Genomic DNA, 13,181 nt, shown 5'->3' with positions numbered 1-13,181 from the left:
TGGGTTCCACGTGACCGATCGGCTCCGTTCCAAAAATACGAAAACCATCAACCATAAACCGGAAGGCACCCGAGCATAGAAATAGCCAGAAAGAAAGGAAAAAAACAAAAAAACAGCACGTAAAATGTAAAAAAAAAAATGCAAACGCACAACCAAAAAGAGGGTGCAACACGAACACTTCCCAGGGGGTCACCCATCCTTCTACTACTTTCTCCCAAGCACGCTTAACTGCGATGTTCTGATGGGATTCGGTGCATTAGTGCTGGTATGATCGCACACAAAATACTATCTATGTTTATTGCTTTTATGTGTTACAAAACCCAGAACCTTCTTTGTTTTGGTACGCGGGGCGTGGGACCCATGTGACCGATCGACTCAGTTCCAAAAATACGAAAACCATGAACCATGAACCGGAGGGCACCCGAGCATAGAAATAGCAAGAAAGAAAGGAAAAAAAAACAAAAAACCGCACGTAAAATGTAAAAAAAAAAAACGCAAACGGACAAACTAAAAAGGGGGGTGCAACACGAGCACTTCCCAGGGGGGTCACCCATCCTTGTACTACTCTCGCCCAAGCACGCTTAACTGCGATGTTCTGATGGGATTCGTTGCGTTAGTGCTGGTATGAACACACACGAAATACTATTTATGTTTATTGCTTTTATGTGTTACAAAACGCAGAACCTTCTTTGTTTTGGTACGCGGGGCGTGGGACCCATGTGACCGATCGACTCAGTTCCAAAAATACGAAAACCATAAACCATGAACCGGAGGGCACCCGAGCATAGAAATAGGAAGAAAGAAAAGGAAAAAAAAAACACAAAACCGCACGTAAAATGTAAAAAAAAAAAAAAAAAAAAAAAAACGCAAACGGACAAACTAAAAAGGGGGGTGCAACACGAGGACTTCCCAGGGGGTCACCAATCCTAGTACTACTGTCGCCCAAGCACGCTTAACTGCGGAGTTCTGATGGGATCCGGTGCATTAGTGCTGGTATGATAGCACACGAAATTGTATCCCTGTTTATTGTTTTTATGTGTTACAAGACGCAGAACCTACTTTGTTTTGGTACGCGGGGCGTGGGACCCATGTGACCGATCGGCTCCGTTCCAGAAATACGAAAACCATGAACCATGAACCGGAGGGCACCCGAGCATAGAAATAGCAAGAAAGAAAGGATAAAAAACCAAAAAACCGTACGTAAAATGTAAAAAAAAAAATTGCAAACGGACAACGAAAAAGAGGGTGCAACACGAGCACATCCCAGGGGGTCACCCATCCTTGTACTACTCTCGCCCAAGCACGCTTATCTGCGGAGTTCTGATGGGATTCGGTGCATTAGTGCTGGTATGATAGCACACGAAATACTATCCATGTTTATTGCTTTTATGTGTTGAAAGACGCAGAGCCTACTTTGTTTTAGTACGCGGGGCGTGGGACCCAAATGACCGATCGGCTCCGTTCCAAAAATACGAAATCCATGAACCATGAACCGGAGGGAACCCGAGCATAGAAATAGCAAGAAAGAAAGGAAAAAAACCTAAAAACCACATGTAAAATATAAAAAAAACGTAAACGGACAACGAAAAAGGGGGTGCAACACGAGGACTTCCCAGGGGGTCAACCATCCTAGTACTACTCTCGCCCAAGCACGCTTAACTGCGGAGTTCTGATGGGATCCGGTGCATTAGTGCTGTTATGATCACACCGAAAATAATATCCATGTTTATAGCTTTTATGTGTTACAAGACGCATAATCTCCTTTGTTTTTGTACGCGGGGCGTGGGATCCACGTGACCGATCGGCTCCGTTCCAAAAATACGAAAACCATCAACCATGAACCGGAAGGCACCCGAGCATAGAAATAGCCAGAAAGAAAGGAAAAAAACCAAAAAACCGCACGCAAAATGTTAAAAAAAAATGCAAACGGACAACGAAAAAGAGGGTGCAACACGAGCACTTCCCAGGGGGTCACCCATCCTTGTACTACTTTCGCCCAAGCACGCTTGACTGCGATGTTCTGATGGGATTCGGTGCATTAGTGCTGGTATGATCGCACACAAAATACTATCTATGTTTATTGCTTTTATGTGTTACAAAACGCAGAACCTTCTTTGTTTTGATACGCGGGGCGTGGGACCCATGTGACCGATCGACTCAGTTCCAAAAATACGAAAACCATGAACCATGAACCGGAGGGCACCCGAGCATAGAAATAGCAAGAAAGAAACGAAAAAAAAAACAAAAAACCGCACGTAAAATGTAAAAAAAAACGCAAACGGACAAACTAAAAAGGGGGGTGCAACACGAGCACTTCCCAGGGGGTCACCCATCCTTGTACTACTCTCCCCCAAGCACGCTTAACTGCGATGTTCTGATGGGATTCGTTGCGTTAGTGCTGGTATGAACGCACACGAAATACTATCTATGTTTATTGCTTTTATGTGTTACAAAACGCAGAACCTTTTTTGTTTTGGTACGCGGGGCGTGGGACACATGTGACCGATCGACTCAGTTCCAAAAATACGAAAACCATAAACCATGAACCGGAGGGCACCCGAGCATAGAAATAGGAAGAAAGAAAAGGAAAAAAAAACACAAAACCGCACGTAAAATGTAAAAAAAAAAAAAACGCAAACGGACAAACTAAAAAGGGGGGTGCAACACGAGGACTTCCCAGGGGGTCACCAATCCTAGTACTACTGTCGCCCAAGCACGCTTAACTGCGGAGTTCTGATGGGATCCGGTGCATTAGTGCTGGTATGATAGCACACGAAATTGTATCCCTGTTTATTGTTTTTATGTGTTACAAGACGCAGAACCTACTTTGTTTTGGTACGCGGGGCGTGGGACCCATGTGACCGATCGGCTCCGTTCCAGAAATACGAAAACCATGAACCATGAACCGGAGGGCACCCGAGCATAGAAATAGCAAGAAAGAAAGGATAAAAAACCAAAAAACCGTACGTAAAATGTAAAAAAAAAATTGCAAACGGACAACGAAAAAGAGGGTGCAACACGAGCACATCCCAGGGGGTCACCCATCCTTGTACTACTCTCGCCCAAGCACGCTTAACTGCGGAGTTCTGATGGGATTCGCTGCATTAGTGCTGGTATGATAGCACACGAAATACTATCCATGTTTATTGCTTTTATGTGTTACAAGACGCAGAGCCTACTTTGTTTTGGTACGCGGGGCGTGGGACCCAAGTGAACGATCGACTACGTTCCAAAAATACGAAAACCATGAACCATGAACCGGAGGGAACCCGAGCATCGAAATAGCAAGAAAGAAAGGAAAAAAACATAAAAACCGCACGTAAAATGGAAAAAAAACGCAAACGGACAACGAAAAAGGGGGTGCAACACGAGGACTTCCCAGGGGGTCACCCATCCTAGTACTACTCTCGCCCAAGCACGCTTAACTGCAGAGTTCTGATGGGATCCGGTGCATTAGTGCTGTTATGATCACACCCAAAATAATATCCATGTTTATTGCTTTTATGTGTTACAAGATGCAGAATCTCCTTTGTTTTTGTACGCGGGGCTTGGGATCCACGTGACCGATCGGCTCCGTTCCAAAAATACGAAAACCATCAACCATAAACCGGAAGGCACCCGAGCATAGAAATAGCCAGAAAGAAAGGAAAAAAACAAAAAAACAGCACGTAAAATGTAAAAAAAAAAATGCAAACGCACAACGAAAAAGAGGGTGCAACACGAGCACTTCCCAAGGTGTCACCCATCCTTGTACTACTCTTGTCCAAGCATGCATAACTGCGGAGTTCTGATGGGATTCGCTGCATTAGTGCTGGTATGATCGCACACGAAATACTATCCATGTTTATTGCTTTTATGTGTTACAAGACGCAGAACCTTCTTTGTTTTGGTACGTGGGGCGTGGGATCCACGTGACCGATCGGCTCCGTTCCAAAAATACGAAAACCATCAACCATAAACCAGAAGGCACCCGAGGATAGAAATAGCACGAAAGAAAGGATAAAAAACCAAAAAACGCACATAAAATGTAAAAAAAAATCCAAACGGACAACGAAAAAGAGGGTGCAACACGAGCACATCCCAGGGGGTCACCCATCCTTGTACTACTCTCGCCCAAGCACGCTTAACTGCAGAGTTCTGATGGGATTCGGTGCATTAGTGATGGTATGATAGCACACGAAATACTATCCATGTTTATTGCTTTTATGTGTTACAAGACGCAGAGCCTACTTTGTTTTGGTACGCGGGGTGTGGGACCCATGTGACCGATCGGCTCCGTTCCAAAAATACGAAAACCATCAACCATGAACCGGAGGGCACCCGAGCATAGAAATAGTAAGAAAGAAAGGAAAAAACCAAAAAACTGCACGTAAAATGTAAAAAGAAAACGCAAACGGACAACGAAAAATGGGGGTGCAACACGAGGATTTCCCAGGGGGTCACCAATCCTAGTACTACTCTCGCCCAAGCACGCTTAACTGTGGAGTTCTGATGGGATCCGGTGCATTAGTGCTGTTATGATCACACCGAAAATAATATCCATGTTTATAGCTTTTATGTGTTACAAGACGCATAATCTCCTTTGTTTTTGTACGCGGGGCGTGGGATCCACGTGACCGATCGGCTCCGTTCCAAAAATACGAAAACCATCAACCATGAACCGGAAGGCACCCGAGCATAGAAATAGCCAGAAAGAAAGGAAAAAAACCAAAAAACCGCACGCAAAATGTTAAAAAAAAATGCAAACGGACAACGAAAAAGAGGGTGCAACACGAGCACTTCCCAGGGGGTCACCCATCCTTGTACTACTTTCGCCCAAGCACGCTTGACTGCGATGTTCTGATGGGATTCGGTGCATTAGTGCTGGTATGATCGCACACAAAATACTATCTATGTTTATTGCTTTTATGTGTTACAAAACGCAGAACCTTCTTTGTTTTGATACGCGGGGCGTGGGACCCATGTGACCGATCGACTCAGTTCCAAAAATACGAAAACCATGAACCATGAACCGGAGGGCACCCGAGCATAGAAATAGCAAGAAAGAAAGGAAAAAAAACAAAAAACCGCACGTAAAATGTAAAAAAAAAACGCAAACGGACAAACTAAAAAGGGGGGTGCAACACGAGCACTTCCCAGGGGGTCACCCATCCTTGTACTACTCTCCCCCAAGCACGCTTAACTGCGATGTTCTGATGGGATTCGTTGCGTTAGTGCTGGTATGAACGCACACGAAATACTATCTATGTTTATTGCTTTTATGTGTTACAAAACGCAGAACCTTTTTTGTTTTGGTACGCGGGGCGTGGGACACATGTGACCGATCGACTCAGTTCCAAAAATACGAAAACCATAAACCATGAACCGGAGGGCACCCGAGCATAGAAATAGGAAGAAAGAAAAGGAAAAAAAAACACAAAACCGCACGTAAAATGTAAAAAAAAAAAAAAAAAAAAAAACGCAAACGGACAAACTAAAAAGGGGGGTGCAACACGAGGACTTCCCAGGGGGTCACCAATCCTAGTACTACTGTCGCCCAAGCACGCTTAACTGCGGAGTTCTGATGGGATCCGGTGCATTAGTGCTGGTATGATAGCACACGAAATTGTATCCCTGTTTATTGTTTTTATGTGTTACAAGACGCAGAACCTACTTTGTTTTGGTACGCGGGGCGTGGGACCCATGTGACCGATCGGCTCCGTTCCAGAAATACGAAAACCATGAACCATGAACCGGAGGGCACCCGAGCATAGAAATAGCAAGAAAGAAAGGATAAAAAACGAAAAAACCGTACGTAAAATGTAAAAAAAAATTGCAAACGGACAACGAAAAAGAGGGTGCAACACGAGCACATCCCAGGGGGTCACCCATCCTTGTACTACTCTCGCCCAAGCACGCTTAACTGCGGAGTTCTGATGGGATTCGCTGCATTAGTGCTGGTATGATAGCACACGAAATACTATCCATGTTTATTGCTTTTATGTGTTACAAGACGCAGAGCCTACTTTGTTTTGGTACGCGGGGCGTGGGACCCAAGTGAACGATCGACTACGTTCCCAAAATACGAAAACCATGAACCATGAACCGGAGGGAACCCGAGCATCGAAATAGCAAGAAAGAAAGGAAAAAAACATAAAAACCGCACGTAAAATGGAAAAAAAACGCAAACGGACAACGAAAAAGGGGGTGCAACACGAGGACTTCCCAGGGGGTCACCCATCCTAGTACTACTCTCACCCAAGCACGCTTAACTGCAGAGTTCTGATGGGATCCAGTGCATTAGTGCTGTTATGATCACACCCAAAATAATATCCATGTTTATTGCTTTTATGTGTTACAAGATGCAGAATCTCCTTTGTTTTTGTACGCGGGGCTTGGGATCCACGTGACCGATCGGCTCCGTTCCAAAAATACGAAAACCATCAACCATAAACCGGAAGGCACCCGAGCATAGAAATAGCCAGAAAGAAAGGAAAAAAACAAAAAAACAGCACGTAAAATGTAAAAAAAAAAATGCAAACGCACAACGAAAAAGAGGGTGCAACACGAGCACTTCCCAGGGTGTCACCCATCCTTGTACTACTCTTGCCCAAGCATGCATAACTGCGGAGTTCTGATGGGATTCGCTGCATTAGTGCTGGTATGATCGCACACGAAATACTATCCATGTTTATTGCTTTTATGTGTTACAAGACGCAGAACCTTCTTTGTTTTGGTACGCGGGGCGTGGGTTCCACGTGACCGATCGGCTCCGTTCCAAAAATACGAAAACCATCAACCATAAACCAGAAGGCACCCGAGCATAGAAATAGCAAGAAAGAAAGGATAAAAAACCAAAAAACGCACATAAAATGTAAAAAAAAATCCAAACGGACAACGAAAAAGAGGGTGCAACACGAGCACATCCCAGGGGGTCACCCATCCTTGTACTACTCTCGCCCAAGCACGCTTAACTGCAGAGTTCTGATGGGATTCGGTGCATTAGTGATGGTATGATAGCACACGAAATACTATCCATGTTTATTGCTTTTATGTGTTACAAGACGCAGAGCCTACTTTGTTTTGGTACGCGGGGTGTGGGACCCATGTGACCGATCGGCTCCGTTCCAAAAATACGAAAACCATCAACCATGAACCGGAGGGCACCCGAGCATAGAAATAGTAAGAAAGAAAGGAAAAAACCAAAAAACTGCACGTAAAATGTAAAAAGAAAACGCAAACGGACAACGAAAAATGGGGGTGCAACACGAGGATTTCCCAGGGGGTCACCAATCCTAGTACTACTCTCGCCCAAGCACGCTTAACTGTGGAGTTCTGATGGGATCCGGTGCATTAGTGCTGTTATGATCACACCGAAAATAATATCCATGTTTATAGCTTTTATGTGTTACAAGACGCATAATCTCCTTTGTTTTTGTACGCGGGGCGTGGGATCCACGTGACCGATCGGCTCCGTTCCAAAAATACGAAAACCATCAACCATGAACCGGAAGGCACCCGAGCATAGAAATAGCCAGAAAGAAAGGAAAAAAACCAAAAAACCGCACGCAAAATGTTAAAAAAAAATGCAAACGGACAACGAAAAAGAGGGTGCAACACGAGCACTTCCCAGGGGGTCACCCATCCTTGTACTACTTTCGCCCAAGCACGCTTGACTGCGATGTTCTGATGGGATTCGGTGCATTAGTGCTGGTATGATCGCACACAAAATACTATCTATGTTTATTGCTTTTATGTGTTACAAAACGCAGAACCTTCTTTGTTTTGATACGCGGGGCGTGGGACCCATGTGACCGATCGACTCAGTTCCAAAAATACGAAAACCATGAACCATGAACCGGAGGGCACCCGAGCATAGAAATAGCAAGAAAGAAAGGAAAAAAAACAAAAAACCGCACGTAAAATGTAAAAAAAAAACGCAAACGGACAAACTAAAAAGGGGGGTGCAACACGAGCACTTCCCAGGGGGTCACCCATCCTTGTACTACTCTCCCCCAAGCACGCTTAACTGCGATGTTCTGATGGGATTCGTTGCGTTAGTGCTGGTATGAACGCACACGAAATACTATCTATGTTTATTGCTTTTATGTGTTACAAAACGCAGAACCTTTTTTGTTTTGGTACGCGGGGCGTGGGACACATGTGACCGATCGACTCAGTTCCAAAAATACGAAAACCATAAACCATGAACCGGAGGGCACCCGAGCATAGAAATAGGAAGAAAGAAAAGGAAAAAAAAACACAAAACCGCACGTAAAATGTAAAAAAAAAAAAAAAAAAAAAAACGCAAACGGACAAACTAAAAAGGGGGGTGCAACACGAGGACTTCCCAGGGGGTCACCAATCCTAGTACTACTGTCGCCCAAGCACGCTTAACTGCGGAGTTCTGATGGGATCCGGTGCATTAGTGCTGGTATGATAGCACACGAAATTGTATCCCTGTTTATTGTTTTTATGTGTTACAAGACGCAGAACCTACTTTGTTTTGGTACGCGGGGCGTGGGACCCATGTGACCGATCGGCTCCGTTCCAGAAATACGAAAACCATGAACCATGAACCGGAGGGCACCCGAGCATAGAAATAGCAAGAAAGAAAGGATAAAAAACGAAAAAACCGTACGTAAAATGTAAAAAAAAATTGCAAACGGACAACGAAAAAGAGGGTGCAACACGAGCACATCCCAGGGGGTCACCCATCCTTGTACTACTCTCGCCCAAGCACGCTTAACTGCGGAGTTCTGATGGGATTCGCTGCATTAGTGCTGGTATGATAGCACACGAAATACTATCCATGTTTATTGCTTTTATGTGTTACAAGACGCAGAGCCTACTTTGTTTTGGTACGCGGGGCGTGGGACCCAAGTGAACGATCGACTACGTTCCCAAAATACGAAAACCATGAACCATGAACCGGAGGGAACCCGAGCATCGAAATAGCAAGAAAGAAAGGAAAAAAACATAAAAACCGCACGTAAAATGGAAAAAAAACGCAAACGGACAACGAAAAAGGGGGTGCAACACGAGGACTTCCCAGGGGGTCACCCATCCTAGTACTACTCTCACCCAAGCACGCTTAACTGCAGAGTTCTGATGGGATCCAGTGCATTAGTGCTGTTATGATCACACCCAAAATAATATCCATGTTTATTGCTTTTATGTGTTACAAGATGCAGAATCTCCTTTGTTTTTGTACGCGGGGCTTGGGATCCACGTGACCGATCGGCTCCGTTCCAAAAATACGAAAACCATCAACCATAAACCGGAAGGCACCCGAGCATAGAAATAGCCAGAAAGAAAGGAAAAAAACAAAAAAACAGCACGTAAAATGTAAAAAAAAAAATGCAAACGCACAACGAAAAAGAGGGTGCAACACGAGCACTTCCCAGGGTGTCACCCATCCTTGTACTACTCTTGCCCAAGCATGCATAACTGCGGAGTTCTGATGGGATTCGCTGCATTAGTGCTGGTATGATCGCACACGAAATACTATCCATGTTTATTGCTTTTATGTGTTACAAGACGCAGAACCTTCTTTGTTTTGGTACGCGGGGCGTGGGTTCCACGTGACCGATCGGCTCCGTTCCAAAAATACGAAAACCATCAACCATAAACCAGAAGGCACCCGAGCATAGAAATAGCAAGAAAGAAAGGATAAAAAACCAAAAAACGCACATAAAATGTAAAAAAAAATCCAAACGGACAACGAAAAAGAGGGTGCAACACGAGCACATCCCAGGGGGTCACCCATCCTTGTACTACTCTCGCCCAAGCACGCTTAACTGCAGAGTTCTGATGGGATTCGGTGCATTAGTGATGGTATGATAGCACACGAAATACTATCCATGTTTATTGCTTTTATGTGTTACAAGACGCAGAGCCTACTTTGTTTTGGTACGCGGGGTGTGGGACCCATGTGACCGATCGGCTCCGTTCCAAAAATACGAAAACCATCAACCATGAACCGGAGGTCACCCGAGCATAGAAATAGTAAGAAAGAAAGGAAAAAAACCAAAAAACTGCACGTAAAATGTAAAAAGAAAACGCAAACGGACAACGAAAAATGGGGGTGCAACACGAGGATTTCCCAGGGGGTCACCAATCCTAGTACTACTCTCGCCCAAGCACGCTTAACTGTGGAGTTCTGATGGGATCCGGTGCATTAGTGCTGTTATGATCACACCGAAAATAATATCCATGTTTATAGCTTTTATGTGTTACAAGACGCATAATCTCCTTTGTTTTTGTACGCGGGGCGTGGGATCCACGTGACCGATCGGCTCCGTTTCAAAAATACGAAAACCATCAACCATGAACCGGAAGGCACCCGAGCATAGAAATAGCCAGAAAGAAAGGAAAAAAACCAAAAAACCGCACGCAAAATGTTAAAAAAAAATGCAAACGGACAACGAAAAAGAGGGTGCAACACGAGCACTTCCCAGGGGGTCACCCATCCTTGTACTACTTTCGCCCAAGCACGCTTGACTGCGATGTTCTGATGGGATTCGGTGCATTAGTGCTGGTATGATCGCACACAAAATACTATCTATGTTTATTGCTTTTATGTGTTACAAAACGCAGAACCTTCTTTGTTTTGATACGCGGGGCGTGGGACCCATGTGACCGATCGACTCAGTTCCAAAAATACGAAAACCATGAACCATGAACCGGAGGGCACCCGAGCATAGAAATAGCAAGAAAGAAAGGAAAAAAAAACAAAAAACCGCACGTAAAATGTAAAAAAAAAACGCAAACGGACAAACTAAAAAGGGGGGTGCAACACGAGCACTTCCCAGGGGGTCACCCATCCTTGTACTACTCTCCCCCAAGCACGCTTAACTGCGATGTTCTGATGGGATTCGTTGCGTTAGTGCTGGTATGAACGCACACGAAATACTATCTATGTTTATTGCTTTTATGTGTTACAAAACGCAGAACCTTTTTTGTTTTGGTACGCGGGGCGTGGGACACATGTGACCGATCGACTCAGTTCCAAAAATACGAAAACCATAAACCATGAACCGGAGGGCACCCGAGCATAGAAATAGGAAGAAAGAAAAGGAAAAAAAACACAAAACCGCACGTAAAATGTAAAAAAAAAAAAAAACGCAAACGGACAAACTAAAAAGGGGGGTGCAACACGAGGACTTCCCAGGGGGTCACCAATCCTAGTACTACTGTCGCCCAAGCACGCTTAACTGCGGAGTTCTGATGGGATCCGGTGCATTAGTGCTGGTATGATAGCACACGAAATTGTATCCCTGTTTATTGTTTTTATGTGTTACAAGACGCAGAACCTACTTTGTTTTGGTACGCGGGGCGTGGGACCCATGTGACCGATCGGCTCCGTTCCAGAAATACGAAAACCATGAACCATGAACCGGAGGGCACCCGAGCATAGAAATAGCAAGAAAGAAAGGATAAAAAACCAAAAAACCGTACGTAAAATGTAAAAAAAAAATTGCAAACGGACAACGAAAAAGAGGGTGCAACACGAGCACATCCCAGGGGGTCACCCATCCTTGTACTACTCTCGCCCAAGCACGCTTAACTGCGGAGTTCTGATGGGATTCGCTGCATTAGTGCTGGTATGATAGCACACGAAATACTATCCATGTTTATTGCTTTTATGTGTTACAAGACGCAGAGCCTACTTTGTTTTGGTACGCGGGGCGTGGGACCCAAGTGAACGATCGACTACGTTCCAAAAATACGAAAACCATGAACCATGAACCGGAGGGAACCCGAGCATCGAAATAGCAAGAAAGAAAGGAAAAAAACATAAAAACCGCACGTAAAATGGAAAAAAAAACGCAAACGGACAACGAAAAAGGGGGTGCAACACGAGGACTTCCCAGGGGGTCACCCATCCTAGTACTACTCTCGCCCAAGCACGCTTAACTGCAGAGTTCTGATGGGATCCGGTGCATTAGTGCTGTTATGATCACACCCAAAATAATATCCATGTTTATTGCTTTTATGTGTTACAAGATGCAGAATCTCCTTTGTTTTTGTACGCGGGGCTTGGGATCCACGTGACCGATCGGCTCCGTTCCAAAAATACGAAAACCATCAACCATAAACCGGAAGGCACCCGAGCATAGAAATAGCCAGAAAGAAAGGAAAAAAACAAAAAAACAGCACGTAAAATGTAAAAAAAAAAATGCAAACGCACAACGAAAAAGAGGGTGCAACACGAGCACTTCCCAAGGTGTCACCCATCCTTGTACTACTCTTGCCCAAGCATGCATAACTGCGGAGTTCTGATGGGATTCGCTGCATTAGTGCTGGTATGATCGCACACGAAATACTATCCATGTTTATTGCTTTTATGTGTTACAAGACGCAGAACCTTCTTTGTTTTGGTACGCGGGGCGTGGGATCCACGTGACCGATCGGCTCCGTTCCAAAAATACGAAAACCATCAACCATAAACCAGAAGGCACCCGAGCATAGAAATAGCAAGAAAGAAAGGATAAAAAACCAAAAAACGCACATAAAATGTAAAAAAAAATCCAAACGGACAACGAAAAAGAGGGTGCAACACGAGCACATCCCAGGGGGTCACCCATCCTTGTACTACTCTCGCCCAAGCACGCTTAACTGCAGAGTTCTGATGGGATTCGGTGCATTAGTGATGGTATGATAGCACACGAAATACTATCCATGTTTATTGCTTTTATGTGTTACAAGACGCAGAGCCTACTTTGTTTTGGTACGCGGGGTGTGGGACCCATGTGACCGATCGGCTCCGTTCCAAAAATACGAAAACCATCAACCATGAACCGGAGGGCACCCGAGCATAGAAATAGTAAGAAAGAAAGGAAAAAACCAAAAAACTGCACGTAAAATGTAAAAAGAAAACGCAAACGGACAACGAAAAATGGGGGTGCAACACGAGGATTTCCCAGGGGGTCACCAATCCTAGTACTACTCTCGCCCAAGCACGCTTAACTGTGGAGTTCTGATGGGATCCGGTGCATTAGTGCTGTTATGATCACACCCAAAATAATATCCATGTTTATAGCTTTTATGTGTTACAAGACGCATAATCTCCTTTGTTTTTGTACGCGGGGCGTGGGATCCACGTGACCGATCGGCTCCGTTCCAAAAATACGAAAACCATCAACCATGAACCGGAAGGCACCCGAGCATAGAAATAGCCAGAAAGAAAGGAAAAAAAC

At 44.7% G+C, this 13,181-nt stretch overlaps 24 non-coding genes and 13 pseudogenes across 24 annotated transcripts; all 37 read right to left on the bottom strand.

The window, feature by feature from the left end:
- Positions 1-160: 160 nt before the first annotated feature.
- On the bottom strand, positions 161-279 carry LOC145079419 (5S ribosomal RNA). Its single transcript, XR_013694934.1, has one exon. It is a non-coding gene; the product is annotated as a 5S ribosomal RNA (ribosomal RNA).
- Positions 280-516: 237 nt separating this feature from the next.
- LOC145079958 (5S ribosomal RNA) lies at positions 517-636 on the bottom strand (annotated as a pseudogene).
- Positions 637-888: 252 nt separating this feature from the next.
- LOC145076948 (5S ribosomal RNA) lies at positions 889-1,007 on the bottom strand. Its single transcript, XR_013692879.1, has one exon. It is a non-coding gene; the product is annotated as a 5S ribosomal RNA (ribosomal RNA).
- Positions 1,008-1,242: 235 nt separating this feature from the next.
- On the bottom strand, positions 1,243-1,361 carry LOC145079335 (5S ribosomal RNA). The gene has a single exon (XR_013694855.1). It is a non-coding gene; the product is annotated as a 5S ribosomal RNA (ribosomal RNA).
- Positions 1,362-1,591: 230 nt separating this feature from the next.
- On the bottom strand, positions 1,592-1,710 carry LOC145073533 (5S ribosomal RNA). Its single transcript, XR_013691415.1, has one exon. It is a non-coding gene; the product is annotated as a 5S ribosomal RNA (ribosomal RNA).
- A 232-nt stretch (positions 1,711-1,942) lies between these two features.
- LOC145078963 (5S ribosomal RNA) lies at positions 1,943-2,061 on the bottom strand. Its single transcript, XR_013694493.1, has one exon. It is a non-coding gene; the product is annotated as a 5S ribosomal RNA (ribosomal RNA).
- Positions 2,062-2,296: 235 nt separating this feature from the next.
- On the bottom strand, positions 2,297-2,415 carry LOC145079947 (5S ribosomal RNA; annotated as a pseudogene).
- A 240-nt stretch (positions 2,416-2,655) lies between these two features.
- Positions 2,656-2,774, bottom strand: LOC145076940 (5S ribosomal RNA). The gene has a single exon (XR_013692878.1). It is a non-coding gene; the product is annotated as a 5S ribosomal RNA (ribosomal RNA).
- A 234-nt stretch (positions 2,775-3,008) lies between these two features.
- LOC145079466 (5S ribosomal RNA) lies at positions 3,009-3,127 on the bottom strand. The gene has a single exon (XR_013694979.1). It is a non-coding gene; the product is annotated as a 5S ribosomal RNA (ribosomal RNA).
- Positions 3,128-3,357: 230 nt separating this feature from the next.
- On the bottom strand, positions 3,358-3,476 carry LOC145085399 (5S ribosomal RNA). The gene has a single exon (XR_013699798.1). It is a non-coding gene; the product is annotated as a 5S ribosomal RNA (ribosomal RNA).
- A 233-nt stretch (positions 3,477-3,709) lies between these two features.
- Positions 3,710-3,828, bottom strand: LOC145080470 (5S ribosomal RNA; annotated as a pseudogene).
- A 231-nt stretch (positions 3,829-4,059) lies between these two features.
- Positions 4,060-4,178, bottom strand: LOC145080039 (5S ribosomal RNA; annotated as a pseudogene).
- Positions 4,179-4,410: 232 nt separating this feature from the next.
- On the bottom strand, positions 4,411-4,529 carry LOC145078722 (5S ribosomal RNA). The gene has a single exon (XR_013694256.1). It is a non-coding gene; the product is annotated as a 5S ribosomal RNA (ribosomal RNA).
- Positions 4,530-4,761: 232 nt separating this feature from the next.
- LOC145078962 (5S ribosomal RNA) lies at positions 4,762-4,880 on the bottom strand. The gene has a single exon (XR_013694492.1). It is a non-coding gene; the product is annotated as a 5S ribosomal RNA (ribosomal RNA).
- A 234-nt stretch (positions 4,881-5,114) lies between these two features.
- LOC145079946 (5S ribosomal RNA) lies at positions 5,115-5,233 on the bottom strand (annotated as a pseudogene).
- A 249-nt stretch (positions 5,234-5,482) lies between these two features.
- Positions 5,483-5,601, bottom strand: LOC145076937 (5S ribosomal RNA). Its single transcript, XR_013692876.1, has one exon. It is a non-coding gene; the product is annotated as a 5S ribosomal RNA (ribosomal RNA).
- A 233-nt stretch (positions 5,602-5,834) lies between these two features.
- LOC145079465 (5S ribosomal RNA) lies at positions 5,835-5,953 on the bottom strand. Its single transcript, XR_013694978.1, has one exon. It is a non-coding gene; the product is annotated as a 5S ribosomal RNA (ribosomal RNA).
- A 230-nt stretch (positions 5,954-6,183) lies between these two features.
- Positions 6,184-6,302, bottom strand: LOC145074389 (5S ribosomal RNA). Its single transcript, XR_013691826.1, has one exon. It is a non-coding gene; the product is annotated as a 5S ribosomal RNA (ribosomal RNA).
- Positions 6,303-6,535: 233 nt separating this feature from the next.
- Positions 6,536-6,654, bottom strand: LOC145080411 (5S ribosomal RNA; annotated as a pseudogene).
- Positions 6,655-6,885: 231 nt separating this feature from the next.
- On the bottom strand, positions 6,886-7,004 carry LOC145080038 (5S ribosomal RNA; annotated as a pseudogene).
- Positions 7,005-7,236: 232 nt separating this feature from the next.
- On the bottom strand, positions 7,237-7,355 carry LOC145078721 (5S ribosomal RNA). Its single transcript, XR_013694255.1, has one exon. It is a non-coding gene; the product is annotated as a 5S ribosomal RNA (ribosomal RNA).
- A 232-nt stretch (positions 7,356-7,587) lies between these two features.
- Positions 7,588-7,706, bottom strand: LOC145078961 (5S ribosomal RNA). Its single transcript, XR_013694491.1, has one exon. It is a non-coding gene; the product is annotated as a 5S ribosomal RNA (ribosomal RNA).
- Positions 7,707-7,940: 234 nt separating this feature from the next.
- LOC145079945 (5S ribosomal RNA) lies at positions 7,941-8,059 on the bottom strand (annotated as a pseudogene).
- A 249-nt stretch (positions 8,060-8,308) lies between these two features.
- LOC145076923 (5S ribosomal RNA) lies at positions 8,309-8,427 on the bottom strand. The gene has a single exon (XR_013692869.1). It is a non-coding gene; the product is annotated as a 5S ribosomal RNA (ribosomal RNA).
- A 233-nt stretch (positions 8,428-8,660) lies between these two features.
- LOC145079463 (5S ribosomal RNA) lies at positions 8,661-8,779 on the bottom strand. Its single transcript, XR_013694977.1, has one exon. It is a non-coding gene; the product is annotated as a 5S ribosomal RNA (ribosomal RNA).
- A 230-nt stretch (positions 8,780-9,009) lies between these two features.
- LOC145074373 (5S ribosomal RNA) lies at positions 9,010-9,128 on the bottom strand. The gene has a single exon (XR_013691818.1). It is a non-coding gene; the product is annotated as a 5S ribosomal RNA (ribosomal RNA).
- Positions 9,129-9,361: 233 nt separating this feature from the next.
- Positions 9,362-9,480, bottom strand: LOC145080410 (5S ribosomal RNA; annotated as a pseudogene).
- Positions 9,481-9,711: 231 nt separating this feature from the next.
- LOC145080035 (5S ribosomal RNA) lies at positions 9,712-9,830 on the bottom strand (annotated as a pseudogene).
- Positions 9,831-10,063: 233 nt separating this feature from the next.
- On the bottom strand, positions 10,064-10,182 carry LOC145078719 (5S ribosomal RNA). The gene has a single exon (XR_013694253.1). It is a non-coding gene; the product is annotated as a 5S ribosomal RNA (ribosomal RNA).
- A 232-nt stretch (positions 10,183-10,414) lies between these two features.
- Positions 10,415-10,533, bottom strand: LOC145078959 (5S ribosomal RNA). Its single transcript, XR_013694490.1, has one exon. It is a non-coding gene; the product is annotated as a 5S ribosomal RNA (ribosomal RNA).
- Positions 10,534-10,768: 235 nt separating this feature from the next.
- LOC145079944 (5S ribosomal RNA) lies at positions 10,769-10,887 on the bottom strand (annotated as a pseudogene).
- A 240-nt stretch (positions 10,888-11,127) lies between these two features.
- LOC145076916 (5S ribosomal RNA) lies at positions 11,128-11,246 on the bottom strand. The gene has a single exon (XR_013692865.1). It is a non-coding gene; the product is annotated as a 5S ribosomal RNA (ribosomal RNA).
- A 234-nt stretch (positions 11,247-11,480) lies between these two features.
- LOC145079462 (5S ribosomal RNA) lies at positions 11,481-11,599 on the bottom strand. The gene has a single exon (XR_013694976.1). It is a non-coding gene; the product is annotated as a 5S ribosomal RNA (ribosomal RNA).
- A 231-nt stretch (positions 11,600-11,830) lies between these two features.
- LOC145085397 (5S ribosomal RNA) lies at positions 11,831-11,949 on the bottom strand. Its single transcript, XR_013699796.1, has one exon. It is a non-coding gene; the product is annotated as a 5S ribosomal RNA (ribosomal RNA).
- A 233-nt stretch (positions 11,950-12,182) lies between these two features.
- LOC145080433 (5S ribosomal RNA) lies at positions 12,183-12,301 on the bottom strand (annotated as a pseudogene).
- Positions 12,302-12,532: 231 nt separating this feature from the next.
- Positions 12,533-12,651, bottom strand: LOC145080034 (5S ribosomal RNA; annotated as a pseudogene).
- Positions 12,652-12,883: 232 nt separating this feature from the next.
- LOC145075977 (5S ribosomal RNA) lies at positions 12,884-13,002 on the bottom strand. The gene has a single exon (XR_013692561.1). It is a non-coding gene; the product is annotated as a 5S ribosomal RNA (ribosomal RNA).
- Positions 13,003-13,181: the final 179 nt, after the last annotated feature.

The sequence above is a fragment of the Lactuca serriola genome, chromosome 1, assembly GCF_051521515.1.
Source record: "Lactuca serriola cultivar US96UC23 chromosome 1, Lser_US96UC23_V15, whole genome shotgun sequence".
NCBI lineage: Eukaryota > Viridiplantae > Streptophyta > Magnoliopsida > Asterales > Asteraceae > Lactuca > Lactuca serriola.
Note: the sequence above shows the minus strand (reverse complement) of the source record. Positions and strands in the feature narration are given on the sequence as shown.